Here is a 24,304-nt window from a genome sequence, read left to right as displayed (position 1 = left end):
CAATCCCAATCCAGCTGTGTCGGGACTCTGGTCAGTCACAGGTTTTTATTATTCATTCTTGTTTTAGCCTTCTGATGTATACTTTCTACTTTGTCTTTCTTTAGTATAGTTTAGTATATAATTTTCTTTTAATATAATATCATAAAATATTAAATCAGCCTTCTGAGAACTTGGAGTCAAATTCTCCTCTCTCACCTCATCCTGGGGTTCAAAACACCACAACAAGGAATGGCTTTAAATTGACACAGGGTAGGGTTGGACTGAATATTAGGAAGAAATTCTTACCTGTGAGGGTGGTGAGGCCCTGGCACGGGTTTCCCAGAGAAGCTGTGGCTGCCTCATCCCTGGAAGTGTCCAAGGCCAGGTTGGATGGGGTTTGGAGCACCCTGGAATAGTGGAAGGTATCCAATTCTGTGGCAGGAGGTGGAACTGGTCCTTTCAAATCCTCTCTATCCCAAACCATTCCATGTGTCCATGAAAATCAGTTTGGCTGTGTGCTACCACTGCAGATATGGCTGTAAGAATAATTCCAGTCTTGGGTGCTTATCCAATCCAGCCATTCTGATTTGAAGACCTTTGATAATTGTTGACCTTTCTGGGGTCTGAAAGTTGATGTTTAGGCCAAGTGTTTATATATCAAAAATAGCCAAGTGTCCACTGAGCCAGCTTGAGTGGCAGAAATCTGAAATCCCATCATGTTCGAATATGTTTTGGGACAATCTGACCCCCAGCAGGGCTGAAGTAGCTCAGCTGGGAGAGCGTTAGACTGAAGATCTAAAGGTCCCTGGTTCAATCCCGGGCTTCAGCAGACTTTTCCTGCACTTTTGAGTGCCCAGGCCTGGGCACTGCACTGCAGGAGAGGCCTGGACATCCAGGACAGAGCCCAGCGCAGGGCCAGCAGCACTGGGAGCCACTGGAGGGGACAGGAGCATCTCAGCTGTGGGGAAAGGAGGAGAAACTGGGCCCCGTGGCCTTGAGAGAGTGTGGAGCTCCCCTTCTCTGGCATGTTCCCACCTGGAGATGGTCCTGGGCAAGGGGCTGCTGTAGGTCCTGCTTGAGCAGGACTTTGGAGCAGGGACCCCGTGGAAGAATTTTGGGAATATTTCAGATCAGGAATTCTGGGATTTGGGAATTCTGGGAGTATTTTAGATGGGAAATTCTGGGATTTTGGAATTCCCAGGTATATTTGGGATCAGGAATCCCCGGATTTGGGTAATTTTAGGAACATTTGGGATGGGGAATTATGGGATTTGGGTATTCCCGCGAATATTGGGGATCCTAATTTCTGGGATTTGGGAATTCCTGGATTTGGGAATTTGGTGAATTTTTGGGGCTGGAGAATTCTGGGATTGGAGAATTTTGGGATTCAGAAATTCCAGGAATTGGGAATTTTGGGAATATTTGGGATCAGGAATTCCAGAATTTGGGAATTCCAGGATTTGGGATTTTTGGGAATATTTGGGATGGGAAATTCTGAGATTTGGGAATTCCAGGAATACTTGGGAATTTGAGGAATTGGGGAATTTTGGGATTTGGGAATTCCAGGAATATTTGGGCATTCCCGGGAATCTTTGGGATCCAGATTTCTGGGATTTGGGAATTATGGGATTTGGGAATGCCAGAATTTGGGAATATTTGGACCTCAACCAGTCTGAGCCTGTGAAAGAGGGACAGGGTTTTACAATTCAAGTATTTTACCAAAAATTGCGATGTAAAGAGATTTTTGTTCCTTCCACTGCCTGTTCCCGGTCCTGTGGCATGAACTGCCCTGAGAAGAAGCAGAAAGGTTGACCCATCTTTGATGTATGGCCAAGCAGGAAATCAAAACTGGGTTTGGGGAAATAGGAAAAAGCCCTAATCCATGAAAGTGATTTTTAGCATCAATTGCAACTGACCTTGAAGCAACCTCTCTCCCTAAAATTTGTATTTTCCAAGCAGTAGGCCTCCATTGTGTTTATCTGTTGTTTATAGGGAAAAAATTTCTTGTTTTCAGGGCTGAAGTAGCTCAGCTGGGAGAGCGTTAGACTGAAGATGTAAAGGTCCCTGGTTCAATCCCGGGCTTCAGCAGACTTTTCCTGCACTTTTGAGTGCCCAGGCCTGGGCACTGCACTGCAGGAGAGGCCTGGACATCCAGGACAGAGCCCAGCGCAGGGCCAGCAGCACTGGGAGCCACTGGAGGGGACAGGAGCATCTCAGCTGTGGGGAAAGGAGGAGAAACTGGGCCCCGTGGCCTTGAGAGAGTGTGGAGCTCCCCTTCTCTGGCATGTTCCCACCTGGAGATGGTCCTGGGCAAGGGGCTGCTGTAGGTCCTGCTTGAGCAGGACTTTGGAGCAGGGACCCCGTGGAAGAATTTTGGGAATATTTCAGATCAGGAATTCTGGGATTTGGGAATTCTGGGAGTATTTTAGATGGGAAATTCTGGGATTTTGGAATTCCCAGGTATATTTGGGATCAGGAATCCCCGGATTTGGGTAATTTTAGGAACATTTGGGATGGGGAATTATGGGATTTGGGTATTCCCGCGAATATTGGGGATCCTAATTTCTGGGATTTGGGAATTCCTGGATTTGGGAATTTGGTGAATTTTTGGGGCTGGAGAATTCTGGGATTGGAGAATTTTGGGATTCAGAAATTCCAGGAATTGGGAATTTTGGGAATATTTGGGATCAGGAATTCCAGAATTTGGGAATTCCAGGATTTGGGATTTTTGGGAATATTTGGGATGGGAAATTCTGAGATTTGGGAATTCCAGGAATACTTGGGAATTTGAGGAATTGGGGAATTTTGGGATTTGAGAATTCCAGGAATATGTGGGCATTCCCGGGAATCTTTGGGATCCTTATTTCTGGGATTTGGGAATTCCAGGATTTGGGAATTCTGAGATTTGGGAATATTTGGACCTCAACCACTCTGAGCCTGTGAAAGAGGGACAGGGTTTTACAATTCAAGTATTTTACCAAAAATTGCGATGTAAAGGGATTTTTGTTCCTTCCACTGCCTGTTCCGGGTCCTGTGGCATGGACTGCCCTGAGAAGAAGCAGAAAGGTTGACCCATCTTTGATGTATGGCCAAGCAGGAAATCAAAACTGGGTTTGGGGAAATAGGAAAAAACCCTAATCCATGAAAGTGATTTTTAGCATCAATTGCAACTGACCTTGAAGCAACCTCTTTCCCTAAAATTTGTATTTTCCAAGCAGAAGGGCTCCATTGTGTTTACCTGTTGTTTATAGGGAAAAAATTTCTTGTTTTCAGGGCTGAAGTAGCTCAGCTGGGAGAGCGTTAGACTGAAGATCTAAAGGTCCCTGGTTCAATCCCGGGCTTCAGCAGGTTTTTCCTGCACTTTTGAGTGCCCAGGCCTGGGCACTGCGCTGCAGGAGAGGCCTGGACATCCAGGACAGAGCCCAGCCCAGGGCCAGCAGCACTGGGAGCCACTGGAGGGGACAGGAGCATCTCAGCTGTGGGGAAAGGAGGAGAAACTGGGCCCTGTGGCCTTGAGAGAGTGTGGAGCTCCCCTTCTCTGACATATTCCCATCTGGAGATGGTCCTGGGCAAGGGGCTGCTGTAGGTCCTGCTTGAGCAGGACTTTGGAGCAGGGACCTCGTGGAAGAATTTTGGGAAAATTTCAGATCAGGAAATCGAGAATTTGGGGATTCTGGGTTTTGGGAGTTTTGGGAATATTTTGGATGGGAAAGTCTGTGATTTTGGAATTCCTGGGAAAATGTGAGATCAGGAATTCTGGGATTTGGGAATTTTGGTGAATTCTGGGATTGGGGTATTCCAGGATTTGGAAATTTTAGGAATATTTGTGATGCGGAATTCTGGGATTTGGGGAATTTTGGGATTCAGAAATTCTGAGATTTGGGAACTTTGGGAATATTTTGGATCAGGAATTCCAGAATTTGGGAATTCCAGGATTTGGGAATTCCAGGATTTGGGAATTCTGGGATTTGGGAATATTTGGACCTCAACCAGTCTGAGCCTGTGAAAGAGGGACAGGGTTTTACAATTCAAGTATTTTACCAAAAATTGCAATGTAAAGGGATTTTTGTTCCTTCCACTGCCTGTGCCCGGTCCTGTGGCATGGACTGCCCTGAGAAGAAGCAGAAAGGTTGACCCATCTTTGATGTATGACTAAGCAGGAAATCAAAACTGGGTTTGGGGAATAGGAATAACCCCTTATCCATGAAAGTGATTTTTAGCATCAATCACAACTGACCTTGAAGCAACCTCTCCCTAAAATTTCTATTTTCCAGGCTGAATTTTTTCAGTGTGTTTACCTGTTGTTTATAGAAAAAAAAATCTTGTTGTCAAGGCTGAAGTAGCTCAGCTGGGAGAGCGTTAGACTGAAGATCTAAAGGTCCCTGGTTCAATCCCGGGCTTCAGCAGGGTTTTAGCAGTTGAAATCAATGGTGCATCCCTGGATGTGTCCAGGAAATTACTGGACATGGCATTCAGGCATCTTGCTTAATTAATGAGTCAAAGCTTGGACTCTATCTTGAAAATCTTCTGCAATCTTAATGGTTCTCTGGTTTTATCCTTGTGGGTCCTTCCGTCCTTCCAGCTCAGGATACTCTATGATTCTCTGATGAAGTTTTCAACTCTTTCCTGACCATTTCATGTTTTTATCCTGACTCTTGTCAAATGATGGTGTTCAATGTGCAGACACTCCATCAAACTGAGTAACTGTGCGTTTGCTCTTTTTGTCCCTTTCTTATTCCTGTTCCGTGGGAGAATGGACCAGAGACCAACACCAGAGACAGGACATGAAATGCCAGTTGTCCAAAAAGACAAGTGAGAAGCAGCAAACCCATGATCTTCTCAAGATCAACCCCAATGCTCATCCAATCCCTTCTTCATAGACATAGACAAAAGACAGGAACTTTTCTCCCCCCTTTTCCTTCTGGTGGTGCTCTAAAAGTCAGGGACATCAGGCTGCCTGATATCCATAAATTCCAAAAATACTTCCCTGACCAGGATGTGTTTAAAATAACTTTGGTGTATAAACCAAAAACATCATCACTTGCTTAAGCCTTGAAGAGATACCGGGGGTCCTGCTGGGCAAATATCTCCGCCAAGAGCCACTACCCAAACACAACACCACAAATGCAACACCACAAACACAACACCACAAACACAACACCACAAATGCAACACCATAAACACAACACCACAAACACAACATCACAAACAAAACACCACAAACACAGCACCTCAAATGCAACACCACAAACACAACACAACAAATGCAACAGCACAAACACAAAACTACAACACCTCAAATGCAACACCACAAACATAACACCACAAACACAACACCACAAACACAACACAACAAATGCAACACCACAAACACAAAACTACAAATACAACACCTCAAATGCAACACCACAAACACAACACCACAAATGCAACACCACAAACACAAAACTACAAATACAACATCTCAAATGCAACACCACAAACATAACACCACAAACACAACACCACAAATGCAACACCACAAACGCAACACCACAAACGCAACATCACAAACACAATGCCACAAACACAATGCCACAAATGCAGCAGCTCCTCACCCAGGCCAGACCTTTTCAGACCTGATGCCCTCAGGCAGGATCATCTGGCTCAGGGATGCAGCAGCTGGAAATCAGCCTTTACTCCAGCTGTCTTTGCCTGGATCTAAGTTAGGCCAGGAGCCTCCTGGTCCCCAAATTGGATCAAAGTAGGTCAGAACTCCCTGCAAGGTCCGTGTGTGGGATTAAATGATATAAAATTTTGTGTGTGTCTTGGGCCTTGTTTTGTTTTGAAAGCAGAGCTCAGGTGTTATGAACATCCCAAAAATTGCTCTCAGGTTTAAGAACAGTTCACACACCATGGTTGTGCTGAGGGGCTCCGACCTCATTAACCCCCTGGAGAAAGGCAGCCCTGAGCCCCAAGGAGAGAGGCAAATCCCATACCAGAGACGCCAGCCTGATGGTGACCAGAATGGCTTAAATGTGACAATCTGTGTGCTCCCAGACAATGCCCCGACACGGTTCCCCACACAGCAGGAGACAGGAACAATTCCCAGGAAGTGGTTTGGATTTAATAGGTCTATTTTTGAAGAAATGCTGAGAGATGAGAGAGGTAATAATAAGAGATTATTCAGACTGGGGAAGAAAATGTTTGGAGATCTTAGAACTCCTTCCAGAGCCTAAAGGGGCTCCAGGAGAGATGGAGAGAGACTTGGGATAAGGGATGGAGGGACAGAACACAGGGAATGGCTTCCCACTGCCAGCAGGCAGGGTTAGATGGGATATTGGGAAGAAATTTTTCCATGTGGTGGTGGTGGTAAAATTCTGGCACCTATTTCCCAGAGAATCTGTGGCTGCTCCATCCCTGGAAATGTTTGGCCAAGCTGGATGAGCAACTTTAACAACTTGATCTTGCAGAAGGTATTGGTGAAGGGGGTTGGAACCACAGGATTTTACAGGCCCTCCCAACCTAAACCATTCCATGAATCTGTGATTCTGTGACTTCTGCTGGGGCAGAGAGAGGGAGAGGTTGTGGCCCTGCCAGATGGGTTTAGTCTCAACAAACAGGGCAGAACAGTTCCATTTCCTTTGGCCACTCTAACACCCAGTGCAGGGGACCTGTTCCCCCTCCTGACCTGGTCTCTGCTCCCAGCCAGCACCAGGGGATGTCCAGCCAGAGCTGGCACCTCTGTGCCCATGGAGGTGACAGTGACATCTGGGCTTGTTGGCCTCAAACACGAGTGTCGCAGACATGTTTTTATGAAAATCTTTTCATTAGGATTTTTTCCTGCTGAGAAGCTGAGAGGCTTCAGCAACAAAATGTAAACAATGGTTATCTGCTGCTGTGGAATGCAACAGGTGCATCTGTGATTGGCCCATCTTGGATATTTATAATTAATGGCCAACCACAGCCCAGTTAGCTTGGACTCTCTGTCTGAGACACAAACCTTTATTGTTCATTCCTTTCTATTCTTAGGTTAGCTAGCCTTCTGAGATGAAACTTTTCCTTCTATTCTTCTTAGTATAGTTTCAATGTAATATATATATCATAAAATAATAAATCAAGCCTTCTGAACATGGAGTCAACATTCTTGTCTCTTCCCTCACCTGAAAACCCCTGTGAACACTGTCACACACAAGCTCAACACACGTGGGTAACTCATATGAAATCAGTTTTAAGTCTGACCCCCAGCTGTGGGAAGGCAAAGGAAAGATCCCCACTGGTGTGTCAGCATTCAGGAAATCCAGAAATCCCAGAGACCACAGCACAGCTCTGAGAGGAGATAAGTTTTATTTCCCCTCCTCCTTCTCCTGACAACTCAGTCCCCTCCTGGATGAAACAGCTTTGACTCAAACCTGAGCACCAGAAGTTGCCAAGTTTCCCTGGATTTGGCTGAGAGAAGGGTTAAAACCTGCCCGTGCTCCCGGGGATGCTGCGAGGGAAGGAGCAGGATGAATAACCGCGGTGGGCGGCAGGAGCGCGGGCGGCTGCCCTGCCAGCACCTCCTGCAGCCCCCTCGCATTCAGCTCCCTCCTCTCACCCCCGCTCAGACCCCTCCAGAGCCCCCACACCGATCAATCAGAGCGCGGCACATCCCAACATCCATCTTTCCCCGGGTACCTGCTGCAACCCGCAGCTCTCTCCCCCACAAACAGCTCTGCCCTTCAGCTCTGATTCTCTGCCTCTTATTCTGGTGATTTCTGCTTCTTTCTCTCAATGCTGTCAGTCCTGGTTTGCTTTTCCCCAGTCCTCGGGAACTTCCCTCTCCAGCTTTGCTGCCAAGAGCTCGGGCAGGGATCGATTCTCACAAACCCACACTGACATCACAGATCCAGAGCTGATGAGGAGCGTGAATAGAAAGACCAGAGAGATAAATACATAGGAAACACTCAACAGGGGTTTAAAATCTTTTACTGCAGAAAAGAAGGAAAAGAGAGAGAGAGAAAGAGAGAAAGAGAGAAAGAGAGAAAGAGAGAGAGAGAGAGAGAGAGAGAAAGAAAGAAAGAAAGAAAGAAAGAAAGAAAGAAAGAAAGAAAGAAAGAAAGAAAGAAAGAAAGAAAGAAAGAAAGAAAACCCAGGAAACTTGGATTTTTCTGATTGTTTTTGTCACAGTTCACATTCCCACAGAGTGATTTTGCTTTTGCTTTCTTTTTCATTGAATCATAGAATGGTTTGGGTTGGAAGGGACTGGAAATATCCCATAATTCCAGCCCCCGTACCACAGTCAGGAGCACCTTCCGCTAGACCAGGTTGCTCAGAGAGACTTTAATAGATGGGCTAATTGCATGTCTGCTTTTTCCCTTGTTCTGCCAATGGCTGGCACGAGGAAAAGGCAATTCCCTTACCCATGGCTCAGTTTCACCCATGGATTTGGCAATTCCCTTACCCATGTCTCAGTTTCACCCTTGGATTTGGCAATTCCCTTACCCATGGCTCAGTTTCACCCCTGGATTTGGCAATTCCCTTACCCATGGCTCAGTTTCACCCATGGATTTGGCAATTCCCTTACCCATGGCTCAGTTTCACCCCTCAGAAAACTGGGCAAAGTTCTCCAGAATCCTTGGGAAAGCACTCTGGGATGTGCCAGAGGGATCTCACCGTGGCAGAGGCAGCACATGCAGACAAAAAAAGGCACTGCAGATTAATTTCCTAAATTACATGGCAGCTACAAGATGAGGGAAAAGAGAGGATTATTATTTGCATGCCTTGGGAGCAGTAATCCTGAGATTACTGCTGCAGGCACAAAGGCATTAAGGGAGCTCTTGGAGCTGTGCTGGTAACACGGGAGAAAATTCCCACTTTTGTGGGATGCAGCCCACCCCTGCTCACATCAGGAGAAGGATCCAGCAGTGGGAGACAGGAGCTGCCATCCTGATCCTCTGACAGCAGCTTAAGCTCAGCTTTGCCCTCTCTCATCCCTTCTGAGCAGCTCAGGTTGGTCCCCAACATTTTGGTGGCTGAAGGTCAAGTCGAGGTCTGAGGCACCAAATATTCTGAATGACTCCATAAGGATCCTGGGAATACCAAGGGTTTTACTGCCAAGGAGAAGTTTTACCTCAGAGAGCCTCAAGAAGAATTCCATGGCCTAGGAGCTGACCCTGCACATCCAGAGGGGAGTCCAGCTGCTCCTAAGAGCTCAGCTTTTCCAAAATCAGAGCTTAGAGCTGTAAATCCATCCCTGCCTGCTTTTAGCAGTGGGAGTTGCCAGGATTTCTGGGAAAGCACAGGGTCTGAATTCAGCTGTGAAGATGATGTTGAAGGTGACTTACACAGAGTGAATGTGACCTGGAGCCAGGCTGGGAGACCTGGGAATGTCCAGCCTGGAGAAGAGAAGGCTCCTGGGAGAGCTTAGGCCCTCTTCCAGTGCCTGAAGGGGATTCAGGAGAGCTGGAGAGGGACGTGGGACAAGGGATGGAGGGACAGGACACAGGGAATGGCTTTAAATTGACAGAGAACCAAGATGGATTGGATACTGGGAAGAAATTCTTCTCTGTGGTGGTGGGGAGGCCCTGGCACAGGATTCCCGGAGAAGCTGTGGCTGCTCCATCCCTGGAAATGTCCAAGGCCAGATTGGATGGAGCTTGGAGCAACCTGGGATAGTGGAAGGTGTCCCTGCCCATGGCAGGGAGGTGGAACTGGATGATCTTTGAGGTCCCTTCCAACCCAAACCTTCCCAGGATTCTGTGATTTATTCCACGTGGGCATCAGAATGGTTCTTTCACTCAGGTCATCCAACAAAACCCCAGAAAAAAATTGAGTTAAGATTTCTGTCACTGTCTAAAGTGTGTTTTAAATGGGATGTGAACATGTGCCATGGGAAAAAAAAAACCCAAAACTGAAAAAAAAAACCAAAACCAGAAAAGATGAACATTCATAGGCAGCAACTGTCCAGGACTTGCTCTGAATATCAAACACTAAAACTGGAGAATAAAACAATACTTTTTGGACCCAGCTCAATTCCGCACAGATACTAAAGTATACAGACTGTCAAAATACCTTTAAAGGGCCTTAGCTTTACTATATGTGGCTGATTAATTAAATACAATTGAGGTCATTAATGGGGCTGTTAACTTTTGGAGTTTTGGATTCTCCTTTCTCTTAGTTTTGAATAGCAAACCCTAATTTTATTTGTGACTGTAGGCTGCAAGTGGAGGAAAAGGAGAGAACGTGAAGCACTGTTCATTCCAAGGGGAAGTAGCCTATTTAAATATGCAAATTGTGCTCAGAAAAGCAGAGAGAAACAGGATTGTGGAGCTTCCTGCTGTCACTTATTAGATATAGAGATTTTTTTTTTATTCTCCTGCCCAGGGTGGGATTCAGGCTGGGACAGGAGTAAAAACTCTTCTGGCAGCTTCTGGGAGCATCCAGGAGGTGACAGCTTGGGGAGAGTTTGAAATTCCATGCAGAAAGGTGGGTGGATTTCAGTTTGGTTCCTAGGAAGTATCTACAGCGCTGAAAACATCCTTGGCAAAACTCGACAAATTCGGGAAAAGTATTTAATGTAAAAAAGATGATGATCCAGTAGAGAAGTGATTTTAATTACTCTACAGCATGTAAGGCTTTAAACTACACTTAGATCAGATTTTTAACCTCCTTGAGTTGTCCACATGAGTTGAAAACTTCTCTTTTGCTTTGGAAATTCAATTTTGCCTTCTCATCCCTCATTCCAAGCAATTGGAAATGTTAGGAGAAAGCTTGACCTGCTGAATTGGTTGGGTTTTTTCTTCATGGGGAAAAAAATAGATTTGGTTATACTTCAAGCCCCAGAAAAGCAGCAAAAGGATAAAATTATGAATTAAAAGACAGCAGGAGGAAATTTAAAAACGAGCTATATCCCTGCCCATGGTCAGAATATGCTGGGCAGGTATCCCATCACCCAGGAATTTTGGTGGGGTTGATTCCATTTTCCCATTTATTTCACCCTGGCACGGGGAAACTCCTCAAGTTGTTTCTCATCAGAACCTCTGCCTCCGGTATTTTCATGCCAGCCTGGTTCCGTGGGTGATGCTCTGCTCCAGTTTTCAAGCAGAAGTTCTCACAAATTGATGGAGGAGGCTTTGGCACCTCAGAGAAGGAGAATTTTAAGGAGGAGGAGGAGGAGAAGTGAAACGGGCTTTGGGAAACCATAAAATCTGCATAGAAAACGGCAGCAGCTTTTTTTGTTCCTGGGGCTGAGCTTCACCAGCTGCTGGTTTTGAAGTCATCAAAGATCCTGAAGGGTGGCCATGGATGTGCTGAGGGGAGCTGGGTTTGCAGCCACCTGAAGGCTTCCAAAAGTGGAGTTCACACTTTGCCTCAGCTCCAGATTTAACCTGCAAGCTCCCTACTCTTGCAGCCAATCCTTTAAATAAAAACCAAGAGCAGATGTACGTAAAACCAGGAGTAGAAAGCTTGAAAAATCCACTGAGGGCACTTTTTTTTTCAGCTCAAGGTCTCAGATCATCACCTCTAACTTGAAACTTAGTACTGAAGTTTCTAAGTTGAGCTGCTTTTCTTTTTCTTTTTTTTTTTCCTTTTTTTCCTTTCCAGCCTCTCAGTATAGACAGTAGATGAAAAACTCAGTACCTTTGCAATTTTAGTTCTTCACTGGGAAAAAAACAAACTGTTGCTCAGGGTTTGGAATGGTAGGGTCAGAATTCCCTGAAAAATAGAATTACACCTCTCAGCTGCCTGATGATTTTGGGGTAAAGGTGAGGGGCCTGCACAGAACCTCAGCCCAAGTTTATGGATGGCCTGTGGTCATCCATCAAAATGTGTGGCTAGCTCTGGATATTTCACAAAATCACAGAATATTTTGAGTTGGAAGGGACTCACAAGGATCAAGTCCTACCCTTCTGTGAATGGCCTGTACAGGGATTATTGTCTCAAGTCTTCTTAGTGTCTGGCTTAGAAAGGAGCAATATAAAAAATAGAAATAATGTAGAAAATAGAAATAATACAGAAAATATTTTTCCTGTAAAGGTTTCCACTTTGGAAACGCAGTGACACAATAAGATGATTTTTCAGAGGAGCAGAACCTGACAGCAAGAGAAAATATGTCCAGAAATATGATTTATCAGCCTGTGCACATGCTGATGGAGAATCCAAGTGACTTGATGGGGCTCTGAGTGACCTGGTCAAGTGGAAGTTGCCCCTGCCCATGGAGTATTGGAACTGGATGATCTTTAAGGTGTTTTCTAGCCCAAACTCTGATTCTGTGATTGTATGAATCAGGGGCCAGAGTGACCTTTGAGAGCCTCAGCTCAGCTGAGGGAAGTGAGCCATGACTTCCCACATGGGTCAAAGGAGGGCTTATATATGATGGAATATATAAACTATAAAAAAAAAAAAAAGAGAGAGAGAGAGAGAAATTAGATAGAAGATGTCAGGAGAAGGAGCCAAATCCCCACAAACACCTGCAAATGTGCCTACAGCCATCTGCAGCACAGATAAATCTGTATCAATCCTCCAGCAGCGCTGAGGAATTTGTCCCATTCCAGGGCTGGCAGCTGTCAAGATAAATTGTTAAAAGTCGGTCTCACACACTGCAGCAAATTAAACAGTGTTTTAAAATGTGAGAGAGAGACTTCCAGAGGAATATGCAAGAGATTCCTTAATCCAAACAAGCCAAACTTTCTGGACTAAATTGATAAAGATATTAGGACACCTCTTTGAACCCTTTGTCCCTCTCACCTGCCCACCTTTCATGCCCCTAGATCAGGTTCAACCCAGAAAGCTCCTGAGAATGAAACTGTGGCATTTCACAGGATCCTCCTCTCTCACCTCCTCCAGGAGCTGCTTGTTTTCCCTTCCAGGTGAACTTTTCCCTCCCCACTCCCCCTGGCAGGTGGGTGGGAGGCACAGACAGAGCACGGCAGGGCTCTGGAATGTGTTACGAGTTATTCCCACTCCTTGTTTGAAGGGTTCTGCTGGGTTTGAAGGGTTCTGCTGGGTTTGAAGGGTTCTGCTGTCACTCCCAGGAAACACCAGATCACTCCCATGTCCATCTTTCCTGGAATTTTATTGCTGTAAGGAATAGGAGAACAGCTGAGATAGGCTGAAAAAGGAGATTACTGATCTTTTTCCCTCTCTGCCATGGCTTTTTATGAAATAAGGGGCTTTGAATCGTGGAGTTATTTAGGTTGGAAAAGCCCTCTAGGATCACTGGGTCCAACCATCAATGCAGCACTGCCAAGGTCACCACTAAACCATGTCCCTAAGTGCCACATCCTCATGGCTTTTAAATACCTTCAAGGATGGAGACTCCACCACTGTCCTGGGCAGCCTGTGACAGCACTTGAAAACCCTTACAGAGAAATTTTTCCTAATATCCAAACTAATTCTTCCCCTGATGCAACTTGAGGCTGTTATCCCTTATCCCATTCCTCCTTTTTTAGAAGAGACCAATCCCCACGTGCCTCCATCCTCCTATCACAGGGTTGTGGAGAGAAGGTCCCACCTGAGCCTCCTTTTCTCCAGGCTGAGCCCCTTTCCCAGCTCCTTCAGCTGCTCCTGGTGCTCCAGACCCTTCCCCAGCTTCATTCCCACCTCTGGACACTCTCCAGCCCCTCAATGTCCTTCTTATCATGAGGGACCCAGAACTGAACTCAGAATTTGAGGTGCTGGGTACAGGAGGGTGATCACTGCCCTGATCCTGCTGGCCACACTATTCCTGATATAATGATTTAATAATGATATAAACTTTCTAATGATGAAACTTTCCAGTGAACCCAATTATAACTGGGATTTGAGGGAATGGGGCTCTCCATATGAACACAGGAATGGAATAAAGAGGGCTTTAAATCAATTCAAATTGCTGGACATTGATTTAGGAGTATCTTTTTCTTCTCCTTGCTTCTGTGTGATGGCCGCTTCTCTTGCCAAAATGTGCCACAACCAGAAGCAGAGTCCATTAACCAAAAGTTATCAAAATGATCAAGAAAGTGTTTTAACACTTTTAGACAAAATCTTCACAACCAGGATTACTGATTTAATAACCAGGGTTATTAAACATGGCAGCACCAAGGCAGCAGAGGTCTGAACACCTCTTGTTTTGGCAGCTGGAAGAACCAAAATAAACATTGAACCATAGCTGCCCATGTCAGAGTTTGGGGCTACCACCTCAAAATCAAAGGGTAATACAATTTCAAAAGTAGGTTAAACCCCTGAATTTTGTGGCTCAGCTTTTGACTAAAAAAAAAAGAAGAAGATAAACCAAAAAAATTAACATTTAAAAACTAATAGTGGAAGGAGAATGCGGAAGAGAAGGATTTGTTTCATCACACCTTCTTCATCCACTTTGTTGTGTCTTATGAGACATGAGCATCCTCAGAGGGATCAGCCACAGTGGCAACAAAGGGGGTTGTGCAGCAAAACGAACATTAGGGATGGGAAGGGAGTTCCCAGCAACCACATGGCAAAACTCTTTTCCTAGAAGTCCCTACAAGCCTCTTCTGGCATTTGTAGGTCTTTCTGGAGGACAGGAAAGAGCTCATTGGGAGCTGCCCTGTATTGACTGATATGAGCCTTGGAATTTTCACTTCCTTAACCAGTTTAAGCCCCTTTCTTACAGTGCTGACCTCTCGCTTGACCACAAATTCTTCATCCTTACAACCTCCAGATCCACATCAAGATCAACACTCAACCTGGTTAACCTTTGCCATGATAGGCAAAATATTCCAAGTTTTTCTCATCTCCAGTACCCTCTCCCTTTCCAGAAAAATCCCAAAGTCTTTCCTGTCTATTTGAAAAGTTGTGTATCAAAGGTGACCCAAGATTTGAATCATCTGTTTTCCCACATGGTTTCCTAATTATTTACCTCATCTTGCAGTGTTCTGAGACAATTTGTCCTCTCCTCTCTAATCACTCCCTCCTCCCCATTTCCGCCCCACTTGGAGGTGAATCCACCTGAAAGTCCCAGGAGTTTCTCAGGAACAGCCTGCCAAGCACAGCTCTGTGACGCTGGCGCTGGCATTGTGAGGGCTGTGTTTTCCTGGATAGCATGACTGTTCCTAATTCTTGCAAATAAAAGGAATTAGAGAAGCAGAGGACTCGAGAGGTGTATGAGTAATCCAGCATCATCCCTGGGGACACGTGCTGGGGTAACACAAGAAAACAAGCAGGGAACACAGAGTACTTTCACCTGCAAGCTGGCTCTTCCCAGGAGAAAGGAAGGGAAGTGTCAGTGCTGCAGAGAGGGAAACTGAGGCACGGGATTGGCAGAGATTCAGCTGGTTTGGTGGGGAGCCTAAGGCAAGGCTCTTCATTATATGTTTGGGTTACATCTGCCTGAATTATGCATTAAAGTTCAATTTATTTGCATAAGAGGAAGACAAAATTGTGAACTCCATCCTGGGGAAGCTGTGTGAGGAGCAGCTGAGGGCACTTGCTTTGTTCAGCTGGAGAAGAGGAGAATGAGGGGAGACCCCACCACAGTCTAAAACTTCCTCCTGAGAGGAAGAGGAGGGGTAGACACCGATCTCTGCTCTGTGGTGACAGTGACAGGACCCAAGGGAATGGCCGGAAGTTGTGTCTGTGGAGGTTTAGGTTGGATTTCAGGAAAAAGTTCTTCCCCCAGAGTGTGGTTGGGTACTGGAACAGCTCCCCAGGGTTCTTGTGGTCACAGAACTAGCCTGACAGAGATCTGGGACTGCTTGGACAACACTCTTGGGCACATGGTGGGATTGTTGGGGTGTCCTTTGCAGGGCCAGGAGTTGGATTGGATGATCCTTAGGGGTCCAACTCAGGTTATTCTGTAGTTCTGTAGTTCTGTGATTCTGTGGTTCTGTGACTGTGACCCAGAGCAGTTCCATGTTCCAGTGCATTCGGACCCCATCACGATTATCCCCAACTTGGCTCTTCCTCACCTCACCACTCCCACCCTCATCAACACCCAACACCCCTGTAAAGCCTCTCCCATTTCCTGCAACCAGATGACCAAATGTTATCTTTACATCTTCTTTGGGTTGCCCTGGAGCCTGGTTTGAGGCCATCTGACCAGGGACAAGCACCAAAATCATCCCAGCACCCAAGGACAGCCAGCGCAGCGCGCGGAGCTGGGATCCGTTCCACCCGCCAACTTCCCCACCTCCAAAGTCTGCAGCTCAGGCAAGGGGAAAGGAACATTCCATAGAAGGGAAGCAATCTCTGCCAGGCACTGCAGAAATGGGACACAGATGGTGCCTGAAACGAGAGCGGAAGTTTATTTGGGGGCTCTGGGTGTGACGTCGTGCTGCAGATCCTGCAGCAGATGACAGGCACCGGGATTTCAGAGCGGGTGAGGAGTTCAATTTGAAGGAGTCTCTTTGTGCTTTTAGAGTTATTATTTTGTCTCAAGAAAAAAAAAAAGGAAAAAAATGAAAAGAGGAGAACTTTACCTTGATAATATTTTAAGGATAAGAGTGTTTAAATTTGGTTTTATTCATTTGTAGGTCTGTTTTTTCTGACACCCTAATCTTGGTCCCCGCTCTTTGTTGGCTGGTTGGTCAGCCAGGATCATAGTGCAGATTAGCCAGGTGGACACTGCTTATGGAAAAACCTGAGGATGACATTGGCCTGGCTTTTCCCTGCCCTACACTATAAAATTTTGTCTTTGTCCTCTACTTGCTGAAGAGTTGGAGGAGATTTCTGGACATCTGCTAGTGCAACGCTCTGCTCCAGCAGGGCTACACAGAGCCAGTAACACAGGGAAATGCCACAGCTAGGTGGCATTTTAAAATTTTTCAGAACGGAAACTCCACAACCTCTCAGGGCAACCAATCCCTCTGATCCTCTACTGATAAGAAAGAGGCTCAAGTCTTTTCATTATGTTCAGCTGGGACTTTCAGCCTTGAGAGGAGACACAGCTGAGAGGGGACCTCAGCCCTATCTGTCCCTGTCCACAGGGAGGGCTCAGAGCAAGGACCAGCTCTGCTCTGGGGGGCCCAGCAATGGCACAAGAGGAACAGGGAGGAACTGATCCCACCTGGACATGAGGCACAACTTATTCCCTGTGCAATGACCAAGCCTTGAACAGAGATCAGAGGAGGTGGGAGTCTCCCTCTTTGGAGATATTCCAGAACTTCTGGACACAATCCTGTGTCTGTGCTCTGGGATGACACTGTTTGAGCAGATGATTCAACTATAGTCCCTTCTAGCCTGACCCATTCCATGATTCTGTGACCACCTTCCTGGCCCTTGGCTGGATCTCTCCTGGATGTCCAGGTCTCTCCTGCAGTGCAGAGCCCAGGCCTGGGCACTCAAAAGTGCAGGAAAAGCCTGCTGAAGCCCGGGATTGAACCACGGACCTTTAGATCTTCAGTCTAACGCTCTCCCAGCTGAGCTACTTCAGCCCTGCTGAGGCTCAGGTTTTCCCAAAACCTGTTGGAATATGATAACTTTTCAACATTTTCAGGCAGCCTTTGGTTGACTTTTTCTTGAGAATCCAATAATTGCTTCAGGGAACAGGATAGAGACAGACTGAGATCAGAATTAATGGCTCAAGACACATGGAAGTGTTCAAGGCCATGTTGGATGGGGCTTGGAGAAATCTGGGACAGTGGAAACTGTCCCTGCCCATGCCAAGGGATTGGAAAGACATGATTTTTAAGACCCTTCCCAACCTGAAACATTCTGGCATTCTGTGATAAAACACGGCTAAATCTGGAATAAAACAGCAGCCCTGATTTGGGAGCCAGCCAGGAGCAGTAGCATTGAACAGAATTTCCTGACACCATTTCACAGATCCCACGGAAGGATCTGGAATTATCCATAGAGCCTGGCTAATCTTTTCACATCAATCTGTCTCTCTTCACCTAAGGAATGGGAGCCAGGCATCTTCATGCAGTGATATGGGAGATGTTTGCCCATCCCACCAGCTTATCCCACAAATTATTCGCTCCCAGGACAATCTCCCATCTTTCACCAGCTTCAAATTCACATATGTATTCCCAAAATACATATGTGGAATGCACAGCAAGTTTTCCATGTCTGTTAAAAATCTGGTAGTGAAAGGTGTCAGAAATATATTTAATCTGGGTTTGAATGTTCAGCTTGACAGCAGCTGATATTTCCTCACTGACATTTATTAGATAACAGTTCCTGATATCTCGGGCTCCTAAACTAGGCTACAGAATCTTTTGAAATATCCAGGCAGCAGGATCATTCCCAAAGTGGGTTTTCTTTCTCCAAAAACCATTCCAGCACTGGATCCCAGTGGTGGTTCCCACCCATGGTCACTGAGGAACTGGTCATGGATGGCTGAGGGTCTCAGCATTTTTGTGCTTGACAGGTGGAGAATTTTTGGAGAGATGAGCAACAGAATTTCTGCTTCTTAACTTACAAATGGTCTCCTCTATGGGACCTAAAACACTCCAGATCCAGCTTTTGAAAGCATCAAAAAAAAAAAGTGCAAAAATAATGTAACAAATCCAGAGCCAACAAAGACCACAGCCAACAGACAACATAACCCCCAAAAAATTCCCAAAACCAATTCCATTTTGTGTCTGGTAGAGCTGCTGACATGAGAGGGATCTACAGTGTTGTCCAGGAATTAATTGGAGCCACAGGAGGGTAATTGGGCCTCAGCCCTGAAGCGGGAATGAGCCATCCTTGTTGTGTCTCTCTCATCTCCACCAGGACCTCAGCATCCATAAGAAGAAGGAAGCTTAGCATTGACCCCAGTAAGTTTTTCCTATTGTCCATGCAACAGGATGTGGATAAAGTCTTGCGCTGCGTCCTCTGCAAGGTCATCCCCAAACTGCGTGCTCAGAGCAGGTTATTTTTATCTGCAGAAGGTTTTTAAAGGAGCAATTTCTTGAGCTCAGTGACTGTGGATCTTACAAGTACATCTTGGATCAGATTTGAGGAACACAACACTCTTCTTGGTATTTTTTTCTACACTTGGATGATGAAGGAAAGTGAGAATTGCGCAGCCAGATGATTTCTTAGCTGATTATTTTGGAGTCTATCCTAAGTGTTTACTCACATGTAAAGCTTTGCTTTGAAGAGTTTTTAATGTCTGGAGTGTGGACTTGCTCCAGGCTTAATTTTTCTTCAAAGATTCTGTCTTTGAAAGCAAATCAAAACAGACCAATGCCTATTTTGAAACATCAGAGCCTCTAATTCTGTGAAATAGTTCTGTTTTTTTCTTCCCTGAGCAGCTGTGAGCTGTTTGGCATTACCAGCAGTGATGATTTCCAAATTCCTGGAAGGCCAGGTGGGCACATCCATGCGACAGGGAGTGAAGACCACAAGAGATCTGGCATGACATTTTTTTCTGTAAAACACAGCAATTTTGGAAAGGTTCCTGGGGTAGGATTAATCTCACCTACTTCTCTGAGGCCAAAAAGGCAAATCTCTACAATTAACCCAATCACAGAATTTTTGGGGGGTTGGAAAAGAACCTTCAGGATTATTTAATTCATGCCAAGAGCAGCCAGGTTTTGTCTCTCTATGGGGTTTTCCAGAATCCCTATTAAAGATAGGCCAGGCCCTATGAAAAGTTTTTCTCCAAATTAATTACAACAAATAACCCACAGCACTTTTAGGTCTTCACAAATCTGATCCATTTTTAGCTGTTTCTAAATTTTTGGGAGGGAGAGATCAATGCATTTGGATCTACAGCACTTTTAGTTCTTCACAAATCACATTCATCTTCAGCTGTTTCTGAATTTTTGGGAAGGAGAGATCAATGCATTTGGATCTCCAGCACTTTTAGGCCTTCACAAATCTGATCAATTTTCAACTGTTTCTGAATTTTTGGAAGGGAGAGATCAACACATTTGGATCTAGGTGTATCTGGCGGGATGGAGCCAGAGCAAATGAAAGCCTTCCCAAGGCCAGTGGTGCCACCTAATGGGAAAATTCCCAGGGAATCCACGTCTCGGAAGTTCAGTCCTTAACTGGAGTGTTGCTAGGTGACGTAGAAATGGAAATGAGGAGCTCTGACGTCAGTCCCTCTTTTCTGCTGCCTTACGACCATTCCTCCGTCAATCCATTCCCTCTTCCCAGGCATCCGGGCCACAAGCAGGAGATTGCCCTGGGAAATTTGTTCTATTTCCTGCTTAAATCCAATCTCAGCAATCCCTGGAGCTCCTGAAGCATTTTTGTCCTTCTTGGCGCTCAGTCTGTCTGGAGAGGAAATGATCCCAGATTTTGGGATGATGGAGAGCCAAGCAGGAAATGAGATGGAATAAGGGGCTGCCACAGGAGGGACCAGGACTCTGGGGGTTTTTCTAGCTGCAGATTTTGCAAATGAAGGGCAAGACAAGTTCTCTGCATTGCAGCACCCACACTCAGATCCATCTGGATCCACACTGTGGCTCTGCAAAAGAAGGGATAATACCTCAAATGTCTCACAAGTTCCCACCTGGCAGCCCCCTGCAGCCACTCCAAATCATGGATAACCATGAGAGTGGGCAGGAATGAGCTGCCAAGCCTCTCCTGGTCTCCAGGGATTGCTGTATTCCCTGACTGTGTTGTCTGCCCAGCACTCACACCTATTTTTCCGTGGCTGTGTCACTCACCACCGCATCCCTGCCACCTTTATTTTTCAGAAATGTGTTACAGGGGGTAGAGCAGGTCTTTCTCAGGTCTCATCTCAGCTCTACCCTTGATGAATCATGAGTTTTAAGCTGTCTCAGCTAGGCTTTCTCTTTTTCCTTTTCTCTGAATTTCAAAAGCTATTTCTTTAATTCTTTTTTTTTTTTCTGCAATAAAGGTGTTTGCAAGGGCTCAGAAGAAGAAAATTATGTAATATGATATGAAAGCATTCTTTCTGCTTTTCTGGGGAGAGGGCAACACTGAAGGGAGGAGGCTTCAGTCCCTCTTTCAGTGCCTCACTGACACAAAATACCAAGAAATGAGCTCACAGAGCCCCTGTGCAATTCCATGGCAGGAGAATGGATTAACATTTAGGGCAAAGGGGAGAAACCTTTAATTAAGCAGACTCAAATCATTAATTCCAGCAAAGAGCTGGGTTCTGCTGGCAATGATGACTCTGCAGCTGTGACTGGTGCTGCTCAAAACCTGGAAAGGTGCCTGGCAAAGGTGGTTGGGCACCAGTGATTGTCCTCAAAGGATCATAAAATCATGGAATGGCTTGGGTTGGAAGGGGCCTTCAAGATCATTGAGTTTCAACACTCCCACCATGGGGCAGGGACACCTTCCACCATCCCAGGCTGCTCCCAGCTCTGTCCAACCCGGCCTTGGACACTTCCAGGGATCCAGGGGCAGCCACAGCTTCTCTGGGCAACCTTGCCAGGGCCTCACCACCCTCACAGGGCAGAATTTCTTCCTAATATCCCATCTAATGCTGCCCTCTGTCAGTTTGGTGCCATTGCCTCTTGTCCTGTCCCTCCATCCCTTTTCCCAAAGTCCCTCTCCAGCTCTCCTGGAGCCCCTTTAGGAACTGGAAGGGGCTCCGAGGTCCCCCTGGAGCCTTCTCTCCTCCAGGCTGAACGAACCCAGCTTTCCTCATAAGAGAGGAGCTCTATCTCTCTAATAATCTTTGTGGTTTCTTCTGGACTCACTCCAGACTAAGCACCCCCCCCACATGAGTGGCTCAACATTACCCCCAATTTACAGCAGTCCACGCCACAGGACTGGGAACAGGCAGTGGAAGGAACAAAAATCCCTTTATATCACAATTTTTGGTAAAATACTTGAATTGTAAAACCCTGTCCCTCTTTCACAGGCTCAGACTGGTTGAGGTCCAAATATTCCCAAATCCCAGAATTCCCAAATCCCAGAATTCCCAAATCCCAGAAATCTGGATCCCAAAGATTCACGGGAATTCCCAAATCCCAAAATTTTCCAATCCCAAAATTCCCAAATATTCCTGGAATTTTCATATCCCAGAATTTCCCATCCCAACTATTCTCCAAAATTCCAAAATCCTGGAATTCCCAAATTCTGGAATTCCTGATCCCAAATATTCCCCAAAATTCCCAATTCCTGGAATTTCTGAATCCCAAAATTCCCCAAATCCCAGAATTCCCCATCCAAAATATTCCCAAAAATTCCCCAGACCCAGAATTCCCAAATTGTGGAAGTCCTGATCCAAAATATTCCCAAAATTCCTCCATGAGGTCCCTGCTCCAAAGTCCTGCTCAAGCAGGACCTACAGCAGCCCCTTGCCCAGGACCATCTCCAGATGGGAATATGTCAGAGAAGGGGAGCTCCACACTCTCTCAAGGCCACGGGGCCCAGTTTCTCCTCCTTTCCCCACAGCTGAGATGCTCCTGTCCCCTCCAGTGGCTCCCAGTGCTGCTGGCCCTGGGCTGGGCTCTGTCCTGGATGTCCAGGCCTCTCCTGCAGCGCAGTGCCCAGGCCTGGGCACTCAAAAGTGCAGGAAAAACCTGCTGAAGCCCGGGATTGAACCAGGGACCTTTAGATCTTCAGTCTAACACTCTCCCAGCTGAGCTACTTCAGCTCTGCTGGAGCTCAGGTTTTCCCAAAATCTTTTGGAACATGATGATAGTTCAAACTTTCACCATTCAAACCAGTTTGCCTAACGCTTGTCAGGACCCAGGACATCCCTCTGGCTGTCCTGAGCAGCCAAGATCTCTGCCAGGCATCTCAGAGACCCTGGCACAGAGCCCAAGATGCCTGTGGTTTTGATTATAACCCATGGAGCAAATTACCAACTTAGATGAAGGTCTGCAAGCCATGACAAATCAAGTAGAATGATAGTGAATTTATCACAAGTAGATAAACAAAAGCAGACTTTGGGGTTTTTAGAATAAAGATTCAGGAGGGCAAGATGGAAAGATCTAGGCGTGTCCAGCCTTTCTCCTTCTTCTTGGCCTCCATCTTCTGCTGTGATGTTGACACTTTTAGATTGGTTTAGAGTAGAAGCCTACTGTCTAACATAGGTGATAGGTATTGGAAAGTAATTGTAAATATTGTACACGTGGTTTTTAGTATAAAGACATAACACCACCCCGGGGGCAGGCAGAGTACTTCTGACTGTCTTGCTGAGCGGACCTCGGCAGGACAGGAGAAAGAATTTTATAGATAAGATACAATAAACAACCTTGAGACCAAGAAACAAAGAGCCCTGACTCCTTCTTCAAGTGCCAGGCTGGGAAAAGAGACTTTCCAACTTTTCTTGGGGTCACTCTAACAAACTAGAGATCCAAATAAACACTCCTTCAAGAAGAACCCTGGAATGGTTTGGGTTGGAAGGGACATTTAAGATCCCATCATTTCACTCCCTGTCAGGGGCACTGTCCCAGGTTGATCCAAACCCCATCCAACCTGGCCTTGGACATTTCCAGGGATGGGGCAGCCACAGCTTCTCTGGGCAGCACATTCCAGTGTTGGAATGGTGTGACTGAGCACACAACAAAGCAAGAGAGAACAAATCTCAGGAAAACCAGGCCAGGAGCAGCCTCTCCCCATAAATAAGAATTTTCTCTGTGGAGCATCAGCTGGGAAGCTGACATGGAAAACAGACTTGAAAACCTTTCAGGTCTCCTGGACTATTATGTCAGACATTGCACCAAAATGTGCAATTGTTTAACTACACTTAAATCACTCTAAACTACATAAATTACCTCAAATCATCCCTCTTCTTTCCAAATGCTGGCACTTTTTTGTTTCGGAACACTGCAATTCTGCTATCTTCTATATAATTATGTAACATATGCAGTTCATTGCTGCCTCTCCAATAAATAAGGCTTGTGCTCCCCCGTATGCATCCAATAACACCTAATTTTCCCTGTCTTAAATTGTCTTAAAAAGAAATCCATTTAGAAATGATTGGTGGGTAAATTCGTGCTTAAATGTAAATTATTTTAGATCAAAAAAGTAAGAGAAAATTTCTCATCTAAATGTTCTGAATGTTGTTGTTTAACAACTTGACTTATAATCAAAGTCCCCAAAACTGCAAAGAACAAGGAGTGTGGTTTTTGGTTGTGCTGCCTCTTGGGAATCCAGCTCCATTTCTTGAGCATTCCCAAGCATTCCTTGTGCCAGGGATTTCAGAGGGAACCTGGAGAGGGTCCCCATCCAAAGCACTCCAAAATCTGTGTGCAGAGTGAGGATAAATCTGGGAATGTAGGCAATGGACACCTACAAGAGGTGGCACCCCCTGGTTTCCCTCAGCTCAGAAGGAAAGCAGAGAAACCACAAAGTTTTTCCAAGTTTACACCAGGATCCTGCAAGGCTCCAGAGCATGTGGAGATGGAGGAAAAATCTGGAGCATCTTTAACTCCCTCCAGAGCAACCTCCTGTAGTTGAAGGTCATCAGTTCATCCACATGCTTCTTTCCAATGCAAGAAGCATCAAACATTGGAAACAAACATGGAATGGTTTGGGTTGGAAAGGA

At 45.8% G+C, this 24,304-nt stretch overlaps 6 non-coding genes across 6 annotated transcripts; 4 read left to right on the top strand and 2 right to left on the bottom strand.

Annotated features, from left to right (window-relative positions):
- Positions 1 to 735: 735 nt before the first annotated feature.
- On the top strand, positions 736 to 808 carry TRNAF-GAA (transfer RNA phenylalanine (anticodon GAA)). Its single transcript has one exon. It is a non-coding gene; the product is annotated as a tRNA-Phe (tRNA).
- Positions 809 to 1,994: 1,186 nt separating this feature from the next.
- TRNAF-GAA (transfer RNA phenylalanine (anticodon GAA)) lies at positions 1,995 to 2,067 on the top strand. Its single transcript has one exon. It is a non-coding gene; the product is annotated as a tRNA-Phe (tRNA).
- A 1,186-nt stretch (positions 2,068 to 3,253) lies between these two features.
- On the top strand, positions 3,254 to 3,326 carry TRNAF-GAA (transfer RNA phenylalanine (anticodon GAA)). Its single transcript has one exon. It is a non-coding gene; the product is annotated as a tRNA-Phe (tRNA).
- Positions 3,327 to 4,312: 986 nt separating this feature from the next.
- Positions 4,313 to 4,385, top strand: TRNAF-GAA (transfer RNA phenylalanine (anticodon GAA)). The gene has a single exon. It is a non-coding gene; the product is annotated as a tRNA-Phe (tRNA).
- A 12,866-nt stretch (positions 4,386 to 17,251) lies between these two features.
- On the bottom strand, positions 17,252 to 17,324 carry TRNAF-GAA (transfer RNA phenylalanine (anticodon GAA)). The gene has a single exon. It is a non-coding gene; the product is annotated as a tRNA-Phe (tRNA).
- Positions 17,325 to 22,332: 5,008 nt separating this feature from the next.
- Positions 22,333 to 22,405, bottom strand: TRNAF-GAA (transfer RNA phenylalanine (anticodon GAA)). Its single transcript has one exon. It is a non-coding gene; the product is annotated as a tRNA-Phe (tRNA).
- Between the last annotated feature and the right edge of the window lie 1,899 nt (positions 22,406 to 24,304).

The sequence above is a fragment of the Melozone crissalis genome, unplaced genomic scaffold (genome assembly GCF_028551555.1).
Source record: "Melozone crissalis strain CALT ecotype California unplaced genomic scaffold, PUWL_Pcris_2 ptg000002l_1, whole genome shotgun sequence".
In the NCBI taxonomy this organism is placed as follows: domain Eukaryota; kingdom Metazoa; phylum Chordata; class Aves; order Passeriformes; family Passerellidae; genus Melozone; species Melozone crissalis.
The sequence above is the reverse complement of the archived record's forward strand: the minus strand, read 5'-3'. Positions and strand labels throughout refer to the sequence as shown.